This window comes from Prionailurus viverrinus, chromosome D3 (assembly GCF_022837055.1).
Source record: "Prionailurus viverrinus isolate Anna chromosome D3, UM_Priviv_1.0, whole genome shotgun sequence".
Taxonomy (NCBI): domain Eukaryota; kingdom Metazoa; phylum Chordata; class Mammalia; order Carnivora; family Felidae; genus Prionailurus; species Prionailurus viverrinus.
The window spans coordinates 13,305,396-13,326,764 of record NC_062572.1 but is presented as its reverse complement, the minus strand read 5'-3'; the positions used below and the strand labels follow the sequence as shown (position 1 = coordinate 13,326,764).

The 21,369-nt window shown below is 37.3% G+C and overlaps 1 protein-coding gene across 2 annotated transcripts in view; it reads left to right on the top strand.

Moving 5' to 3' along the window:
* MED13L (mediator complex subunit 13L) overlaps positions 1 to 21,369 on the top strand; it is a 307,503-nt gene that overhangs the window by 86,708 nt on the left and 199,426 nt on the right. The gene's annotated exons all lie outside the window — the stretch shown is intronic.

The following is a 21,369-nucleotide window of genomic DNA, read 5'->3' as shown; positions in this document are numbered from 1 at the left end:
TGCAAATTGTGACAGACTTAAGCCCCCAAATTAATTCCTATGCATGATAAGAGCTCTCAAAAATAGTAATGGGGAAATTACCTCAACATGATAAAGAACATCTACAGAAACCTACACCTCACATTATATTGAATGACGGAAGACTGAATTACTTTCTCACTAAGATCAGGAACAAGGCAAGGATGCCTGCTTTTACCATTCTTATTCAGTGCAATGTTGATGTTCTAGCCAATGCAGTAAGAAAGAAAAAAAATTAATAAAAGGCATGCAGATCAGAAAGAAAGAAACGGCTGTCCCCATTTGCAGATAAAATCCCAAGGAATGCAAACACACCACCCAAAAAAACCCCACTAAGTCTAGAACCAGTAAGTGAAGTCAGTAAGGTCACAGGATACAAGCTGTACAAACAAAAATCATTTGTTTCTATATATTAGTGATGAATCTGTGGACAATGAAATTGATAATACAATACCACTTATAATTACTCAAAAAATACCTAGGTGTAGGAGTGCCTGCGTGGCTCAGTCATTTTGAGCATCCAACTCTTGATTTTGGCTCAGGTCATGATCCCAGGGTCCTGAGATCCAGCCCTCCGTTGGGTCCCATGCTGAGTGTGGAGGAAGATCTTCGTGATCTAGGACTGAGTTAAGACTTCTTAGACCTGAAACCAAAACAGGAGGAATTGATAAATTTATTACCAACATTAAAAACGTGTACTCTGCAAAAACCCCATTTAAGAGGATGGAAAGAAAAACTGAAGTGTAAGAAAGTACTTGTAAAACCCTGTGTGTGATGAAGAGATAGTATCTAAAAAATGTAAAGATTTCTCAAAGCTCAGTAGTAAAAACCTAAATAGTCCAACTAGAAAATGGGCAAATGGCCCCTGGGTGACTCAGTCGATTAAGCGTTTGGCTCTTAGGTCATGATCTCACAGTTCCTGAGTTCGAGCTCCACATCAGACTTCACACTCAGAGTGAGGGGGCCTGCTTGGGATTCCCTCTCTCTGCTCTCTCTGCCCCTCCCCCCACTCATTCTCTCTCTCAAAATAAATAACACTTAAAAAATGGCCAAAGGACATGAAGAGACAAATACATGAGGCAAATATGCATATTAAAAGATATTTAACATTATTAGCCCATTAGGAAAATGCAAATTAATTAATTATAACCAGTTATTAACTCCATACCTGTCAAGATGGCTCAAATAAACAGTGACAACACCAAATGTGTTGTAAAGAGAAGAGGTGGAGAGTCAGGATCGATTATGTGTTGCTAGCAGGGCTAGCAATAGACAGTTTGGCAGGCAGTTTAAAAAACAACTAACCATGCAGCTACCTACCATGCAGCCCTCCATGCCCTCTTGGGCATGGATCCTAGATCTATAAACACATATATTCACACAGAAACCCGTATACCAGTGTTTGTGGCATCTTTATTAATAAAAGCCCCACATTAGAAACAACACAAATGTCCTTCAACATGTGGAAAGTTAAAACTAATAAAGTCATACAGTGGAATCCTTACTGGTTAATAAAAAGGACACACAACAGCCTGGTTGCATCTCCAGTGAATTATATTGAGTGAAAAGGTGAATCCCAAAAGTTATGTACTGTAGGAGTCCATTTATACAACATTCTTAAAATGACTTAATTATAGACATACAGAACAGATTAGTGGTTGCCAGGAATTCAGGTGGGGAGGGTAAGGGAAGTTAATATGGCTCTTAAAAAGGGGTCATCAGGGATCTTTGTGATGACGGCAGTGTTTTCTATCCTGGGAGATACAAGACATTCTCTTAAGATAGTTATGCAAGCAGTTAGCACTGGGGGGCACTGGATAAAGGGTGCAGGAGATATTTCAGTATTACTTCTTACGACTGTATGAATATACAATTATCTCAAAATGCTTAATTACAAAATATAAGTGAATTACTTTTCCTTTCACTAGATAAGGAAAAATAACTCACGTATATTCTGTTTTACTTTTTGGCATCTGTATAGTTTGCTGGCTATATAAAATGTGAATCCCAATCAATATCTATTTCCATGACTGTTCCTATCCTTTTAGAGGTGTTGAAACTTGATCTTTGAACAACATACCCTTTAATCTGGACACAGATTATTTTTCCCCTTTATGACTTGAAAACTTAGCTATCCTCAGACTCCTCAGAAAACATGGCTTTAGAAATGTGCTTCTTGGTCATAATATAATTAATATCTCCCTTCATGTTTAGAATTTCTCTTCCAGACTAATAGCAGCTGTGATATGACAGCGGTTGTTTTACTTTGCTAATTATATTATGTATAATGTAATACTGGTGAGGAGTTACTGATGTTAATACAGATTACTGTAGTCCTGAAAACCAGCAAAAAATCCAGTGAATGAGAAAAGTGACACTATTGTTGGCATTCTAAAATTCTGCAGGGATTTCCATTATAGTTAAAATTAACCCCATCTTCTTGCTGTGTTTGAGAGGCTTTTCATTGATTTCTGTTAAGAGGAAAAGCCTTTTTTAACTTACAAAAGAAAAAGAAAAAAAGCTGTACTCTCCAGGCCCTATGGATTATTAAGATCTTTTAGTAGGCACTTGCTCTCTCTGGGAAAGAGCTGTTAAAGTCAGAAGGAACTCTTGGTATTTGATTAAATGGAAGAGTTGGATTAGTACAGATTCCAGATTTAATGTAGCGGATATTCACCCTTATACGTCCCCCATGATTAACATTGTTCTATTTTCTATATTTTAGAAATGAAATTTTAGCGTATGCTGTTTTGCATTAAAAAATGACGTTAGAGAATATCTGATAAATTGAACTTTTTTGGAAAGACATTTATTTTATTTTATTTATTTATTTTTTTTAATTTTTTTTCAACGTTTTTTATTTATTTTTGGGACAGAGAGAGACAGAGCATGAACGGGGGAGGGGCAGAGAGAGAGGGAGACACAGAATCGGAAACAGGTTCCAGGCTCTGAGCCATCAGCCCAGAGCCTGACGCGGGGCTCGAACTCACGGACCGCGAGATCGTGACCTGGCTGAAGTCGGACGCCTAACCGACTGCGCCACCCAGGCGCCCCTGGAAGGACATTTAAAAACAGTCATTAAAATATAATTTACGATGAAAACAATGTGTCTAGCATTGTTGGATAGTTAATAGTTCTGAGGAGATAAAACCATGATACTGGAAGAAATGACAGTGATAGCTAACATTGGAGCGTAATTTACATGTCATACATTGATCAGAGCACTTTTTTTGTATTAACTCATTTTATTATAATATTACCATGAGGTACAGACTGTACTCTGGTTTCCTCTGTGTTGATGGGGAAACTGAGGCATGGAGAAGTTAAGTAATCTCCCAAAGGACACGTAAGTGGTAGAGAAGAGCATTTGGCTCCTGGGTCTGTGGTTTTAACCCTGACTTCTGCAGAGAAATGAGAGCACATATAATAAAATGTGAACTGTGATTTCATAGGGAATGGGAGGCTAAAATCTGTGGGCTAGAGTCATTAAGTCAGTTTGCGTGGAGAAAACAAAAAACTTAGGACAAGTGTGGGTAGGAAGGTGGTAATAGCAGCCTGAGCACAAAGCACTGGATATTAATAAACATACTGTTTGCAGCATCACACTAAGCTGGTTGGAAGCTGCATGTTTGTTTTGGAGAACAGTAGAAAAGCCGGGTTAAATTAGTGTAAGAACTTTGAATTGCAAAGTGTGGACTTGGCAACACATTTTATGGGCTGCTGTTGAAAAGAACAGCAAATCTATCATAGATGCACTAATGAGAACTTTTAGAACTGGAATCAACTATGAAGGTTATCACTGCATCTTTGCTCTTTCATCTGTCCACCCTTACTTACTCTAAGTTTTGTGTTTTAGTTTTGCTACTACGATAATCCAGAGGCAGGGTAGTGAGACACAAGCAGTAGGCCAGTATCTCGACGCTTGGACTCAGGCACTGGCTTTTCTACGTTGTTACTATAACGAATGACCTTGTAATGGGTTATTAATCATTTGTGATTTAATTTCCTCAGCTGTATGATGGGCTTGGTATCACGTGCGTTGACAATTAAGTGAAATATTTTCCTGAAAAAAATAATTTACTGTGCAGTAACTCCAATAAACAGGGATGAAAATGCAGACATAGAAATTGAAGCTTTCCTTACCCCATGGGGTGTGTAGGAAGACTTTGTTTCTTTCTTTAAACTTGGTATCTAATCTCTTCTGGTTTGGGGCTTTATAGTTTACTGCTTGTTTTGGGTTAGCAGGTGTGATCTGGTCACAGAACGCTCAGGTAGGGGAGAGAAGACACATTAAGATATGTAACTAACATTACACACAAAAAGGTGTTTTGTGAGACAGTTACAGCTATGCTATTGTAATTCAGGAGAGAGATTATTGCTGCTTGGGAGAAACAGGAATGCTTTGTGGAGGAGGTAGTATTTGAAAATGATGAGCTTTGAAAAAAGACTGTGATGAGATGCTGAGGTGAAATAAAGGCATGGAGAAAGGCACGTGTGCGACCAGCAAAATTGTTACTTTTGTAGTAAGTGGGCAGGGCCGGGAGTAATAGGTAGTAGATCAAAAAAGGAGGATGGGGCCAGATTACCAAGGGCCTTGATGGGTAGGCTAAGGAATTTTGGACTCTGCATGTTGTTAAATGTCATAGTCAGCAATCCTGTAGATTTTTCATAAGGTATTAACCTAATGACAATTTTAGGTTTGCAAAGATCTTTGAAACATCTTTGGAAGATTCGTGTTGGAAATAACAAATCAGGAATGAACTTGTGTTACACTGATGAGTCTTGTTATTCGTATTCCAGTTGGTTATATAGGTTTCTTGTATTTTTAAAAATAAGAAAGGCATCGTTGCCTTTATTGGTTCCTTCTGGTTATACAATAATACTGCTTTCTACTGACTACTTTGTAGGAGGGTAAACATTTTGTAGTTTTTCATAGTTTGATTAAATCGAATCCCAGTTTTCACCAGTTACAAAGTTTAGCCACATGAGATACTTTAAGAAAAAGATGTCTGTATATTAAAATTTCTTGGTGTACATTTTTGATAACATTTATGTGAGTTGCCACCTGCTGGTAATACGACACAAGTCTTTTGTATGTGCTTGCTGGCTTTTCTTCGGCCTTTTGTGATTCATTAACACTGAAGTGAATTCTGTGATGATATTCCTAAATGTTTTCTTTTGAAACTCAAATCAAACACTGTATCCTTGTGAGAAATCCCACCACCATGCACAATACTATTTCTAACTGGCATGGGTCATAAATATTTGGTAGTGATTGTCAAATAAGCCTCACATTGTATTGAAATTTTAATAGGAACGACTTTTAGTTCTCTTGTAAAACCGAGAATGCCAATTCAAGTGATAAATAGTTAATGGTTTTTAGATATGTGGTTTAAATCAAAATAATGACTTTTATTGATTTTGTGTGTGTGCGTGAATATTTGACATCAGGAAAGTAGTTCAGACCTGCAGCTTAGATAGATAGAGGTCTGGTATAATTGACATCTCCGGAAATTGTTCAGATTTCAAGTTGGATAAATGACCTATTGTTACTTTACTGAGATTTTGAATGTTTGCCACAGAATTTTTTTCTTAAGCTGCATTTCTTTGAAGCCTAAGTTTTATGATTCTTATTGCTTCCTGGAAAACCTCATTTTAGTGACAGATTTGATTCAAAGCGAGACATTGGATCGTTGCCACTTAGCTGAAAACATCCCTCTCTTCTTTGTTACACAAACTTTACATTTCCTGAAAGTATACTACAGTTTCCATTTATGCACTTTTAAAAACTGTTTTCCATACCGTCCATGTTCTATAACTGCTAATTTACTTCTGTTAATTTTCATTACTTAATACTGAAATACAGTGTCATCCACCACATTTCCTGCAGATTGATTGTAATTATCCTGAAAGTTTAAGGTTTAACTGAAGATTGTGACAGCCTTACGAGAGGGTATTCGACTTTCTGAACATTGAATTGCCTTCTTCAGTGTGCTCTCTGCAGCTAATGAAGAGTACGTTTGTTGAAACCCCATGTTTGTTTAATCAGTTCTTTGGACTCAGGACTGAAGCAGTGGCACAGTGAGGTTAGATTGTAGGCGGTAATCCTTCTTAAATGAGGCTTAAGGGGAATTGGCATGGTGGTTTGCAAACCATATTTGGAGTCTTGCTGGCTTCTACTCATTGTGATGTTATGAACCTCAGAATTTTGTCCTAACCCGGTTGTCTCAGACGGTTCTCTCAAATACTTGTCAAGGAAGGTATGTATGTATTTATTTAGTTAGTTCATCTTTACACACGCATGCACGCACGCACTCCCTTTTTTTTTTTTTTTTTTGCACAAGGAGAATTTATAACCCACTTAGGAAAAGAATCTGATGTTGATTTTTTTTCCCTTTACTTTTCCTTACACTGAAAAAAAGTAGTGCTTTCATTTCATTGACTCCTATGAATTTTTAAACAGAAATAGGGTAAACTTTCAGAAATTGTGAATGCACTGGGTTATTTGTCTTATAGTTGAAAAATGACATTTCACCTTAATGGGTGGTTTGGTCGAATTACGAAATTGACTTAAGGGTTTCAGTACCAAAGTACATGTTTGGTTATAAACACTGGGAATTGACGGTTCTGGAATTCTTAAGGTGCTGTTCAGAAATTTGGAATTTGGTGTTTTAAATCAAATGTTCTGGGTGATACTTAGTCATTTCATTTGGTATGCTCTATAATGCTATTTTATACATGAACTCAATTTTTCAGATTGATTTTAAAAATTTGCATTTTAAAATGTAGCCTGCCATTCTTCTGTTTAAGTAACACTGAACTGAAGAAGTTACTTATGTGTGGTTTCATTTAAAATTTCTATTATAGAATTTATTTGCCCGTAGCATGGTTTGTCAGAATTTCAGAATTCTTGGCACAGTTATAATCTACAGACCTTTAACCGCTGTGAATTTAGTTCCCCATATTTACACACAGCCTAGTAGTTGTTATAAACTATTGCCAGTTGTAGTCTCCTACTACTTTCAGAACTTCTGATCTTTTTAAAAAGGTGGTTGTCATATACTTAAATCTGCTTTTCTCCCAACACATTTTTGGTTACATTTTTTCATATGTAGACTACAGGAAATGTGTGCAGTAATTCATTCATTTCTTCCTTTGATGAACATTCACTGCCTGTCTGCTATGTGCCACGCAGTATATAGTTACTGAAGCACTATCTTGAAACTCCGTGCGGTTAAAATCTCAACAAGGGAGATACATATACACATCTTTCTGTAGTACTTGGAGTGCGGCATGTTAGGGCGATCAGAGTACTCTGAAAGTGCAGAAACTTTGGGGTGGTTGGGGAATTTATAAAGAGACGGTCCTTGAATAGTGACCCAGATTTCTGGGTGGGATGAGTAAACACGCGACGTTCGTTGGAGTCCACTGGTTTCTACATTCCGCACTGGTTTTGTGGATCTCTAAGTTTATGAGAAGGTACTTACGCTTCTCTGCTTCTCCCTTTTGCTTTTTTAAAAATGTGTTTTCTATGTTGGGCATGATATAGTAGAGAAAGAGAAATGGACAGTGCCAGAGAGGATGGGTGGAATTTGCTGGAGCAGTGTTTTTCAGGAAGCTATGAAAGATAGCAACAATACAGAAGTGAGGGTTTGGCTTTAGATGAGGGCTTGGCTTTAGTATTGGGAGCGAAGACAGATAGGTAATAGATGTGGAATGTGGAACTTCTCTTTCTGACTGTCATTGTAAAAAGAGGCAAGGTCATCACCTGAGAGCTAAGATGGAGGAAGAGGTGTCAGAGGTCTGTGGAGAGTAGAAGAAGAAAGGGTTAGTTGCCAGGAGAGGAGGAAAGTGAGGGGCCTTGGGAAACGTGATTTAATTGTCTGCACAATGCCAAGAGCCCACTTAAGTTGTGGTTTTGAATTTAAACTAAGACCAGTTTGTGTGGGGTTGAGCTTTTGTCCTCACATTTGACTGCACAGGCTCAGGCCCAGGGTACAGGTGAGGAGCTGGAATGAACCAGGGTTTTGCCAGAGTGTACGAGGAAATGAGATGCAAGGGAGATGAGGGTTTATGCACGGTGGTGACTGCAGTGAGCGGCCATGAAGATTAAACTGGAAGAAGGCATGGGAGTGGGGTAGTGAAAGGTGGTGGGACCTGTGGGTTGGTTATAAACTCCCCGAGGTTCCCACTTCCTGGAAGTTCATCAGCTTATAAAAATTTGAAATATGATTTTAGGTCTTGGTATTGGTAGTAGGAGTATGTTTAAACATGCCTGCACTTCCCCCAAAAAGTTTGTTTTGAGATTTTTCTAGTGTTCCGATTAAAAAAACCCCGCAATCTGTAGAAATGTAATCTTTTCCCCATGTTCTATCTCACAAACCTTACTTTGCTTAAAACTTTGCTTTAAAGTGATTGTTTTACAGTGCAATTTGTGATGACATGAGAGTGTTTTGTATTCCTGTTGCCTAAGTTGCCAGTTTCCAGTTGGATGATGTGCAAAGGAAATTTCGGTTTAACCAATATAAGACATATTCTTTTTTTTTAACATTTATATATTTTTGAGAGACGTACGCACGTGAGCGAGGGAAGGGCAGAAAGAGGGAGAGAGAGAATTCTAAGCAGGCTCTGCCAGCGCAGAGCCCTATACCCGGCTCAAGCTCAGGAACCATGAGATCATGACCTGAGCTGAAATCAAGAGTCATATGCTTACCCGACTGAGCCAGACAGGCGCCCCTGATAAAATGCGTATTCTTAAACAGAAAACCAAATGCTTGAATGAGAAATTGTTTTTAAAGTTAGATTGTAACTTTTTTTTTTTTTTTTAAAGGAAGAGTGTTTATAAATGAAGTATACAGATAGATTTTAAGGTGAATGTTTCTATTTAAGAAAGAACTAGGGATGCTTGGCTGGCTCAGTCAGTAGAACACGTGACTCTTGATCTTGGGGTTGTAAGTTCAAGCCCCACGTTGGGTGTAGAGATTACTTAAAAATAGTCTTTATTAAAAAAAAAAAAAACTAGTCTCCAGGTTCTTTAGAAATTTCTTCCACATATAAATAATATAATTATATGGTAAGGTGGAACTGTTACAGCCTTGATTAGTCCTTTAGATTTGATTAGTACTTTAGAAATGTTAAAATACATACTACTTTAAATAAATTCTATTAGATCCACTTAATTAAGATTCTGCTGTTTATTGCACACAAATTGATTGATGTTGGTGGACCTGTGTCCTGTAGGAGTTGGGAGGGCATGATGTGTAGTGCATCTTTAGGGGACTTTAGATGGGAGCATGGATAATTTGTCTTTGCCAGGGTTTCTCTGTCTTAGCACCGTTGACACTTGAGGCTGGTTAGGCCGAGTTTGGGGAGCTTTCCCGTGCACTCTAGGAAGTGTAGCCGCATCTCTCGTCTTGATCCACTTGATGCCAGTAGCACACTTCTCTCTCCTCAGTCTTGGCAATCAAAAATGTCTCCGAAATTTGCCAAATGTCCTGTAGCAATAAAATTCGCTCCAGGTTGAGTACAATGATTTATGGTAATAGAAGGGAGACCCAGGGTCTCGTATTTGGGTAGATGTGGAGTTGGGAGCCTGCAGAAATTATTTTTTAGTTACATTCCTTAGTGAAAGTTGGAAGTGAGGTCATGAGAGAAAGAGGAAGTAACAGACAGGTGAATAGTTCTTTAGCTTTGCCTTTGCTCTGTGGTAATTGACGCTGAAAACACTGGCATTTTGGAAATTTCCTGACCCACAGCACTTCAGCCTGACATAATATGCTCTAATATTTATAGACTTACTCAACAAATATCATCTTTCTCTTTATAGCCAGTGGTCTTATTTAAAAAAAAAAAGTTTCCATTCTTTTTGACTTGATTTTGGGCACATCTAACCATTGGTTCTTTCTAGAGAATATTTCTGTTCATGCTGCCTATTAAGTCTCACTTTTTTGGCTTTGTGTGTTTTCGTCTTACTAGAGCTCCATTCCACAGATAGCCGGTGATAGTAATTAAGAGTCTTCTGTTGTAAATAGCACCAGATTGGGCAGTGTGGTCAAGCCACAAAAACTGGGGTGAAATCCTTTTGATTGCTCCTGTTAGCTTACTGCAACAATACAGAATGGAAAAAGCCACAAAGTAAGTTTCTTGGATTATAGAGATGGTCACGTAAAAGACATTTGATAGTTAAGAGATGTGACCAGCATCTTTCGTGTACTTACTGAAATGTTATTGGGATCTCAGGTAATTATTTAAACTCTTTTTAATAGATATGGCCATAGACTCAGAATATCGCTGGCTTAGCTAGGTAAACTGTTGCTTGTTCTCTAAGGAGGGACTGTTGCATGGAGAATGGCCATACCCATCTATGATTATATTTCAAGATTTTAACCCAGTCTCTTTGGTTTTGCCTCCCTTCTCCCTTCTCTTTCTTCCACTCTCCTCTTGCATTTTAAAAAATAGTTATGTGAATGTCCCAGTCACCTGGCACCATCGTTTGACCTTGAGAAGCCTTCCCAGTTATCCTTAACCCCTATATATAACATCATTTTTTTTTTTTTTGTCTTTGTCCACAATTCCTCTGGTTCTACCCAGGCAGAAACAATTTTATATTAAAATTCTGTATTGTAATATGAGTTAGGAGAAAAGGAGATAATCTGTAGTACTTTTTGACATCAAAATACTCCTATTAAATATATATAATAGATAAATTGGAGATTTTTAAGTCTTTTGTTGGAAAAACTTCTAAAACAACTTTGGCTGGACTTAAGAAACATAGTCATGGGGGCGCCTCGGCGCAGTCGGTTAAGCGTCCGACTTCAGCCAGGTCATGATCTCGCGGTCCGTGAGTTCGAGCCCCGCATCAGGCTCTGGGCTGATGGCTCAGAGCCTGGAGCCTGTTTCCGATTCTGTGTCTCCCTCTCTCTCTGACCCTCCCCCGTTCATGCTCTGTCTCTCTCTGTCCCAAAAATAAATAAACGTTGAAAAAAAAAATTAAAAAAAAAAAAAAAAAGAAAGAAACATAGTCATAGTTATTTATTCAGTACCTTTCCAGTTGTGTTTTGCATGTATGCCCCCTTTATTTTTATTGCATACAAACAATATGTGTTATATTTTCAAAATGTAGCTTCTGGGGAGGAAATAAGAATACACTTTCAAAATGGGTAGTGCAAAACATTGATTCATTTCACAGAATTCATTCTGATACAGATTGATTTGCCAGCAGAGAGCAAAACTATATAGTCCCTGGTAAGTTCTTTATATTCTGAGCCCACTTAAGAAAAAGATGAGTTAGATTTATTTCTCATTTCAAAGTGCCTTCCAAATGCTATGCAGTCAAAATATTTTAGAAGTGAATATTGAGTTTGATTCCACATAACGCGTTTGGAATTCCTAGGGTGTGCTGGGTACTCCAGGCTTGATTAATACACTGTCCTTTGTTGAGAGGCCAGCAGGAAGAAAGTAAGGAAGGACTCTGTTCTTTACACTGAGGTAAAGACAGCGTAAGTGAATTTTAAGAGTGGTATAAATGTGTCTCAGGATTAAAGTTTATTTTGCTATTAGTAAAGATACATTCATATTTTTCTGCTTTAATTTTCAGAATTATCTAGTGCATTGCTTTGTAGTTCAGTCTCAACAGTTTGCCCTGTTAGTCTTTAGGACTCTAGTTCTTTCTAACTGTGCAGAAATTAGAATTGTTTGTCAACTTGTATAAACTTAGGCTTCTGAAAATATTTTACTACAAAATATTCTGTTATCAAAGGTTTTGGTTGAGTACCAAAGAGTACGATAACAGCTAGCCATCATAAACATAACACAGATCAGTAGAACTAACTCTGAAAATTCGGCGTCACCTATTTAGAATTCTGTCTTGGGAATTCCAATAAAGAAAGTACTTTTACAAAATTTAAGTTGGTGTTAGTAAATACTTTTGTTGACACTGACTTTCTTCTAAATATGATAATGAACTCTTTTGATGTTTTTTTTGTGACAGATTTTTCTTCTTATGTGTTTTTAGTAACATAAAATTAGTTATTCAGGAAGATAATCAGTAATGAAAGAGGCTTGTTAAGTATGGTAACAATTGTATGGTTGGGTACCAAGTTAGTATCAATAGAGAAGGCAATTTTAAAATTATGCTAAGTATCAGTACTTGAGAAATTTTCGTGTGAGATGACGGAGATTCTAGGCAAAGTGATGTTTCAAAGTACTTGTGCATGGAGGGAACAAAAATTACATTGGGAAGATGGATGAGTGACTATAAAAATGGGCGTAAATTATGTAAGAATTTGTCTTTACCTGAGAATTTATCTTTATCTGAGACTGGATATTTAGGCTTTGAAAGATTTTGAATTGGTATAATGGTCTTGAGAATTGCTTTCTTTCCAAGCAGAATTCTGATATTTGTGTAAGTGCAGACATAGGCAAAACTAATCTGCGGTAATAGAAATCAGGAGATTTCTATTGTTGGGAGATAATGCCTGGGAGAGGCCATGATGGCAGTGGGAGGTGAGGGTTCTGGAAAGTTGATTATATTCTGAGTTCGGGGTGATGGTGATAGTTTGGCTGGGGGAGGGGAGGTGCTAGTTACACAGATGTGTTCACTTTGTGAAAATTAGTTGAGTTGTATTCTTACCATGCTTGCATTTTTCTGTATATGTGTTTTCTGATGCTTAAATAAAAATTCACCTAATAAGAAAAATGAGTAGGAGCTAATGCAACTGACCTATTCCAAAACTTAAGGATTTGAGGAATGATGAGGCAGTGTATATAGAATGGTTTTCTTGCACTCTAGGCATTTAATGAAACAAATTCAAGAAACTTGCCCTCTTTATTCTCAGTTCTCAATTCCTTATACATACCACAGGTCAGAGCCACTGAGATCACTGATCCCTTACCCTCTCCACCCCTTCCTGCCTTTGGAGTCTTAATATTCTTTTTTATTTTCTGGGAGAGGCAGTAGCAAGGTATTTTTCTATGTGAAGATGTTTCTGTATTTTCATATAATCAAGTTTTCACTTTTTATCTCGTGCGATAGACTTCCACATTCACTTTGAAAATTCTAAAAGCTAAATTTGTTATCTGTTCAGATAGGTGTTGGCAACTAGTAATAACTGTTCCACAGAGACGTCCCGTAGAGATAAATATCTTAAACAGACCCGGATCGGAGACACCAGCTCAGTGCATGTGGCGCCTGTCTGTTAGCAGGAACATCGCAGAGCCAGATATAGTTTGGATCTGAGGTTACTTTGAGTTGAACCTTTTCTCTTTTTTCTCGTGAAGAAATTGCCAGTTTGAAGTATATGCAGCCTGCATCTCTGTAGATCCAACTCTAGCTTCACGCCTAGAAGAGAACAACTTGAGTAACTCCAGTGAATTTGGTGTTTCTCTGTTGATTCGATTCCTCTTCCCAGAGTTTATCTTAGGATGAGTATTCACCTCTGGTCAGTTACAGTGAATTTCCTTAATTTGTTCACCTTAACTAATCATAGAGAAGCCTTATATCTTAAATTATGTGGTGGCTTTTTCTAGTTTGTATACTGTTAGCCGCTGCTTTCTCTGCTTAGCCACTGGGAAACATCTATTTCCTTAGGTTATTGTCTTTTCTATTTATACTGTGTAGTACTTCTGTTAACCTTTGCCTGCGGATGCAGAGTTGTTGTGTTCCCAGATTTCATATAAATGCTTGCACTGGGCCATCCTAGGTTTGCCATTCTTCCTCTGCTCATTGTGAGAACATTCACTCAATTGACTGCTTTTCCTTTTTTGATTTCTGTAATTAAGGCAAGTTAAGTGATACTGAAGCATTTAATTTTATTTATTTGGTAATATGGAAATGAAAATAGAGTTGGTTGTATGGCTGGTATTTCGTCTGTCAGTCATTAAGCCAATATTTAGAAATATTTACCAATTTCACATTTCTCTATTTTCATAACAAACAGAAGCATACTCTGTGAAGCAACTGAGGAAAGGAAATGTAGTATGTTAAACATTTCTGATTTAATTTCGTTCTTTCCTTGCAAACATGGTAAAGCAACGAGCTGTGAAACAGGAATGTGTGTTTTTCATTGTAGCATATATATTTTTTATTATACCATATTTAAAAATACCTATGTTGGTATCTATGCTACATCTTACCATGTCAGAACAGGGCTGTCATTTTACTTTGCCTGTGTCTCTGAATGATAGTGACATAGTTTCTTGGTTTTGTTGGTCTCTGTTTATAGTAGTTTTATCAATATATGTGATAATTATATGTGCAGAACACCTGTTTGTAGTACTGTTCCTGGCTATGTTATATTTAGCTGTTGAAATTTTACTTTAAGGTGTTGACACTCATTTTTGAAAACATGAGAAGGAAGTTTTTGCTGAAAAGTTCACTTTTGAATCTGTCCTCCTTTTTCCTATGGGTGATAGTTACTTTCTATTGAGGATCACTGGTTTGTCAAACTGCTACGAGTACTGCTATTACTACTACTTCTCCTCGTCGTTGTCCTCCTCCCCCTCCTCCCCCTCCCTCTCCTCCTCTTCTTCCTCCTCCTTCTTCTTCTCCCTTTTTTTTTGAGTGCTTCTAGTGTGCCATATACCTATATCCAAAGATTGAACAAGACATATTTACTGATCTCGATTATATCACCATCTATATCTTCTATGAAACGTCTTAGCTCCTGGGCTGATAGTGACAGCTTTTGTCTACTGTGAGAACTCAGAATAATACTTGGTTTTGCTTCAAAATGAGTTGGAAGGAAGCGTGATTCCGTAACGTGGGAATGCTTACTTCTTGAAAGACACTGTGGTTGGAAAGATGGAAACTAGTATATACTGAGAACTTTGCTCCAGTTTATGAGGCATTTTTATATATGTTATCTCCATTATTATTCTTTACAATGATGCTATCATGTGTATACAGTTTTCTGTGTCTACTGAGGTTCCAAGGAATGGACGGATTCAAGGTAACACAGATGCAAAGTGAAGGCTCAGTTTTTTTTTTTTTTTTAATTTTTTTTTTTTTTTCAACGTTTATTTATTTTTGGGACAGAGAGAGACAGAGCATGAACGGGGGAGGGTCAGAGAGAGAGGGAGACACAGAATCGGAAACAGGCTCCAGGCTCTGAGCCATCAGCCCAGAGCCCGACGCGGGGCTCGAACTCACGGACCGCGAGATCGTGACCTGGCTGAAGTCGGACGCTTAACCGACTGCGCCACCCAGGCGCCCCGAAGGCTCAGTTTTAAGGTGCGGAAGCTGGGCCTCTAGGGCTTTTTGACCTCACACCTTTTTAGTATGCTTTATTGCCTTGGGTAGATGCTTAGCATTCCAGATAATGTAACTAGTGAGGAGGAAAAAGAGGCCTAAGTTTTGTAAAATGTACTTTGATTTTCTGTGGGCACTTATAGAAAATAGGCTTCTCATTTCTAGAGAGAGAAAACTGGAAGATGTTGTTTCAGCTATATTTAATAATTTAGGATGTATGGTGAAAAGGATCTCTTTGGTAGTGATACCAATAAGCTATGATATCACATTATTCCAGTGGAATAATGCCATAGCATTTTGCTGTGGCCTTTCTCAGTGAGAGTGAGGGAAGGGAATCACATGTGACTGTCACAGACATGTGACTGTCTGATTGAGTTTTTCACATCTGGAAACGTGATTCTTCTATTTTAAAAAGGAACACTTTGGTCTGTTTCTAGAGTCACTGACTAGAAGTAAGCAGTTACATAGAAGGGTAACTTCTACGAAATCTAGGGGTATGTGTTGGGGACATCCTAGTGGGTCTTGATTGAGTTTTTTTGTGGCTCAAAAAAAAAGGTCCACAGTTTTATGTCATGGGACTCTGCCTGTGGTTTGGTCTTATTTAACACTTGTTGATTTAGAAACAACAAAAGTCTTAGGTAATAAGAAAGAAGTCATGTTTATAAAGACTGCATAAAGCTTATATATATATATATATATATATATATATACACACACACACACACACACACACACACACACATTAATAAGCTGAGAGGGGCAGTCAGTATTTATACGTAGAACCAAGTTTCTAAAAGATTACCTTTGGTCCGTGTATCTGAATAACATAGTAACATGTAATGGGGATGAATGTGAAGCCCTGCACTGAGGTTTTTAAAAAGCGATTGGCAAGTATATATGGAAGAGATGGGGCTTGATACAACTGTGAATGAGAAAGAGCTGGGTATTTGGTATGTGACTAATAAAGTTAAGATGATAACTAGGCTGTCTTAATGGAACTTTTGTGTCCAGATCAGGGTAGTTCATCAGTTTCAGTGCTCTGTCTTTATCAGCGATGTCTGGGGTTATATACTCATTTTAGAAAGCTTCGTTGTAAGGACTTTGAAAACTGGACCCATGACAGAGGAGTGGCTAGGATGGGGTTCAATCTGGGGACCATGTTGTATGGGGAGTGGTTATAACAATTGGGTATATTTCTCTTAGATGAAAAAGAAAAAGACCCATAAAATAGTCTGTATTGTAGGCAGAAATTTACTTTGAGTTATTCTATAAGAAGCGGGTATAAGTTACAGGATAATAGATTTACCTTGTAAGAATTATTAGAGGTCTTTATAAATCCATTGTCTCACTAGGCAGGGAGCCTCCTTTGCAGCTAAAAGAAATCTCTGGGAAAGAAACTATTTGGCTCTTTCAAGCAAGGTTTTACAGTGGACTCTTTGGATGCTTGCTCAACAAACCTCAGGGCATCAGTTTTCAAAGAATTGGTCTGTAGCCACAGGGGTGAGTGGGGGTTCTTTAGGCCTTTTCAGGGAATGGAAACAATTTTGTAATATTAAGACATTATTTACCTTGTTTCACTGTGTGGCCATTTGCACTGATGGTACAGAAGCAGTGTGGGTAAGACTGCTGGTGTGTCAGCATGAATAACGGCAGAGGAACCAGATTGTACTGGTCAGTCCTTGTGTTCTTCACTGCCACGTGCTCACAAGAGACAGAACCTTAGATTTCACTTAAGCATGTCCTTGAGGACAAAGAAGTAAAAATCGCTCATTTTATTACATCTTTACCCTGAGTACATGTTTTTTTTAATATTCCGAGAGAAAATAAAAAAGCGGGTATAAAGCACTTGTGTTACATACGGGGTGGTTTTCTCAAGGGAAAGCATTCATGCCATTAGGAGTTCTGTGTTGAACCAGCCACTTTTTTGGTGGATTGCCATTTCTTCTTGAAAGAACAACTGATAAACTGTGATTATTCAGACTCAGGTATTTGTATTTGGTAGGTAGGTATTTTCTCCAAAATGAATGAAGTGAGCTTGTCAAGGAAAATTGACAATATTTACTGCTTATGATAAAATTTGTGATTTCATGTGGAAATTACATTTTTGAAAACTTGTATCAGTCACTTAGTTAATAGGTTTCCTGTGCTTAAAGATTTTTCTGACGAGATCATTGATGATATTAGTAAATGTGATTTTTTGGTGGTATATGGTAAAATGTGTTAATATATAGAAGATCTGCATAACTCAGTGAACTGGAATTTCCCAGACGACCAGTGTATAGTATTACAAAGTTGTGTACAGCTGAAAGATTGACTTGGCACCCAGGATAGATTGTTGAGACAATGGTGTGACAGAATATGCAAAATTTAGTGATACAGTTTTTAAATTTATTATTATTATTTTTAAATGTTTATTTATTTTGAGAGATAGCTTGTGTGAGCCGGGGAGGGGCAGAGGGAGAGGGGGAATCCCGAGCAGGCTTCCTGCTGCCAGCACAGAGCCCCACGTGGGGCTCAATCTCATGAACCATGAGATCATGATCTGAGCTGAAATCAAGAGTCTGACGCTCAACTGACTGAGCCACCCAGTTTTTTTCTGATACAGTTTAATTAACATTTTGGAAACTACCATGTATTGAGTTTTGGCATAGTATCCACAATTAACTGAAAGGGTTATTAAAATGCTCCTCTCTTCTCCAACTTTGTGTTTATGCGGAGCCACATTTTCTTTGTATACTTTAACCAGGACAGTGCTTTACAGTGTGTTCAGTGTAGAAACAGATATGGCATGCCAGTTATCTTCTGTTGTGGCAGACATACAAGTGATTTGCAAAAATGAAAATGAGTACCCCTCTTTTCACTAAATTTGTTTTTGAAAATATTTTTTTCCTAAAAATGTTTGTAATGGGGCTTATTTTATTTAAGTGAATTAATATATACTAATTTTTTCTTAGTTTTAATTTCCAATGCAGTAAATGTTGATAAATACAACTCCTATAAACAAAAACTCTTTGCAGTCCTCTGGAATATTTAAGAGTCTAAAGGGGTTCTGAAACCAAAACATGTGAGACCATTGTTTGAGGCTAGCTAGCACCTTAGCTTTATAGTTGCATCAGTTTGCCCAGAGTTTGGTCCAGCTCAGGGGAACTGAGCTGCTTAGGAAGAAGTTGATTTTATAATCCACAGTGTGTGTTAGTTAATTGGCACATTAGCTAATTGTTACTTTTTCAGAGAATAGGAAACCTCCTCATTCTCCAACATCTCTTTTTTATATCGTCTTAGTACCTGAGAAACTAAGATAGAAGTCAGAAGGTTGCTTGGTGAACACAGGATCAAAGGAGTTCGATAGGTTTCTGGCACATTTTACTCAGGTTATTAGAAAGCCTAATACCGTGTCCCTGCTTCATAATAGTAAGTACCTCTGTGTTGTCTAGCGTCTACTGTGTTTGTCGTCGTTTCTGCTTTAGACAGCCTCCTTTTTAATTCCTTTAATAAATTGTGTCACACAGAGTTCCATTGTCTCATAAGTGATTCAGTGCTGTAACAATTGTATATAATATTTACAATTTAGTAATGTTTCTCCAGGGCCAAACTCGGATCACTTTGATTGGATTCACCAGACGTCTTAGTTCTGTCGCACTTTGAGGACTCCTTCAGGCTAGCTTATTCCTTCTCACTGGCTTTCATTTCACGGGGTGTTTGGTTTTCTCCTCCTCCCTGTCTCCCCTGCTCCCCTGCCTTGTCTGTAACACCTGGTGGGGTCCATTTTGGATCATGTTATTTTAACAAGTATGTGAATATCTATATTACATATACCTGGCACTTGTGTTTTTCTCCCTCATACAGTGTTGATGGAATTGTTTAAACAGAAGATTGTCTTTTTTAGGATGTTGAAGAAGAGAATTCTTATTTCAGTTTGCATCTTGTCTTGAATCATCCCTAGGTCCAAATAAGATCATAGGAGTTTATAAAACAGGAACACTTCCATGAAGTATCTCATAGGATTGAATAGTTGTGCATATGGAATTGTTTGGATTCTGTAGGCTTATGGGTTGCTCACATTTAAAATGGGTACAGTTTTCTCATCCTTCTGATTGGAGGACTAGTTTCTCATCACAAAGATTTGTGCCATTCATTTGTTCATTGAGTCAGAAAAAAATGTTTATGAAACACCAGGTACTATGCTAGGAGTTGAATAAAGAGGTAGGTTACTTCTATTTAGTACTCTTATTTATTCTCATGACTAATTTAGTTAAATCTTTGTAACATGTAGGATTCTATATTTAGAAATAATTCTTCATTTTGAACTTGAGGACTACATTCACATATGGGTCTTTGTTTTGTACTTCGGACAGGTAGTGAGCATAAGATTGGGTTGGCTTAGTAGGTGGTGGTGATAGACTTGGTACAAATAGTTTAGATGGTCTGTGAAAATTACACGTGGTGTGTTATTATAAAGTGTTAAATGATTATATAAGTTAACGCTTTTTTAAAAAGAAAAGCTAACATGGGGGCACCTGGGTGGCTAAGTCGGTTTAGCATCCGACTCTTGATTTTGGCTCAGGTCATGATCTCACAGTTCCTGAATTCGGGACCCTCCCTGGGTTCTGTGCTGACAGCGGAGAGCCCGCTTAGGACTCTCTGCCCCTCCCCCACTCCCGTGCCCGTGTGCACTGTCATTCTTTCTCTCTCACTCTCTTTCTCTCAAAATAAATAAACTTAAAAATACAAAGCTAACATGTGTTTTGAGTATTTCAGATGTGGTGAAAATGTCTTAAAAATGTTATTCTTTTGAGTAAATATCATTACATAAACCTGTTTGTCAATTCATATGGATTTTTATAAAATACAGTTTATCAATTCCAGGCATGAAAAGCAGTATTGTTTGTAGCTATTAGCATGATCAATACACGTCAAAAGGAAATGCTAGCTGCAGAGCAAGAATGAACAAGAAAGTCAAGAAAATAACAGAAAAACAGAGTAGGTGAGGAAAGAACACACTGGAATGTCTGCATGGCAGTAACACTGTCTTTAATAAGGTAGTTAAGTATAAATGGTTACCATTTGATGTTTTATATTTGGCTCTCCACAGTAAATTGTGTCCTAATGGAATACATAGAATATGATGAATTGATCTCTTGACATCTCAAAGTGATCTCTACATAAATAAAATAAGTACTTATAAGTGATGGCCTTTGCTTAAAGGACAAGATTTTTAGAAGTATAAATATTATAGGGAAATATTAAACCTCCAAATCTCTAAGTTGGCATAACTCTAACAAGGAAAAATGAATGTTGTACAATATCTGCTGGGCTGTTGATTGTGACATTTTTATAGTAAAGTATTACACCCTACTATTTCCTGATTTCAAAAAATCAGTTGTTTAATTTGCCTGTATTTGAAGGATCATTTTCATGTATAAAGAACATCATATTAATCTTTTCTTGCCAGCAGTTTCATATCCTGGTATCTTTTTTATTCTAACAGTAAATTAAAATATATTCTTTTCTATAAGCCATTTATTCTCTCTAGGGAGTTTTGCTTTTTTTACTATCTGAGTTTTCTTTTCAATCCATTCTCCTTATCCATTTCTTTATCTTTAAAAACTCATCTTTAATCTTTTGTCTCTTTTCAGCAGAGTCTTGTTTTTAAAGATTTAAGCCTAGAATATCCTATTATTTTTGTGATGTAAATTCATGGGGTCATGTATGAAGAATTTTGTCTTCATTCTTTAAGTCAGAGTATGAAAAATTTGATCCCTGAAGAGTGCTTTTCACAAATTTCCAATTCAGTGAAAATAAATTGTTGTGGGATTGCAACTGAAAATGTGGCAATAAATTTTCCTACTGAAAGGTGCATATTGATTTCTTTAAATCTCCCACTTCACTCATTCATTCAGCAGACATTTATTGAGTGTTCAGTTTGTGCCAGTCACTGTGCTATAAGCACTGGGAAATATAATGGTGAATCCAAACTTGGACTTGTAACCTTTGTATTTAGGCTATGGGGAGAGGGCAGACATTAATAAAATCACCTAAGTAAATGAAAAAAAAAAAAAAAAAAAAAGGTACAGCAGTTGTGAACTGTATGGTGCTACATAAAT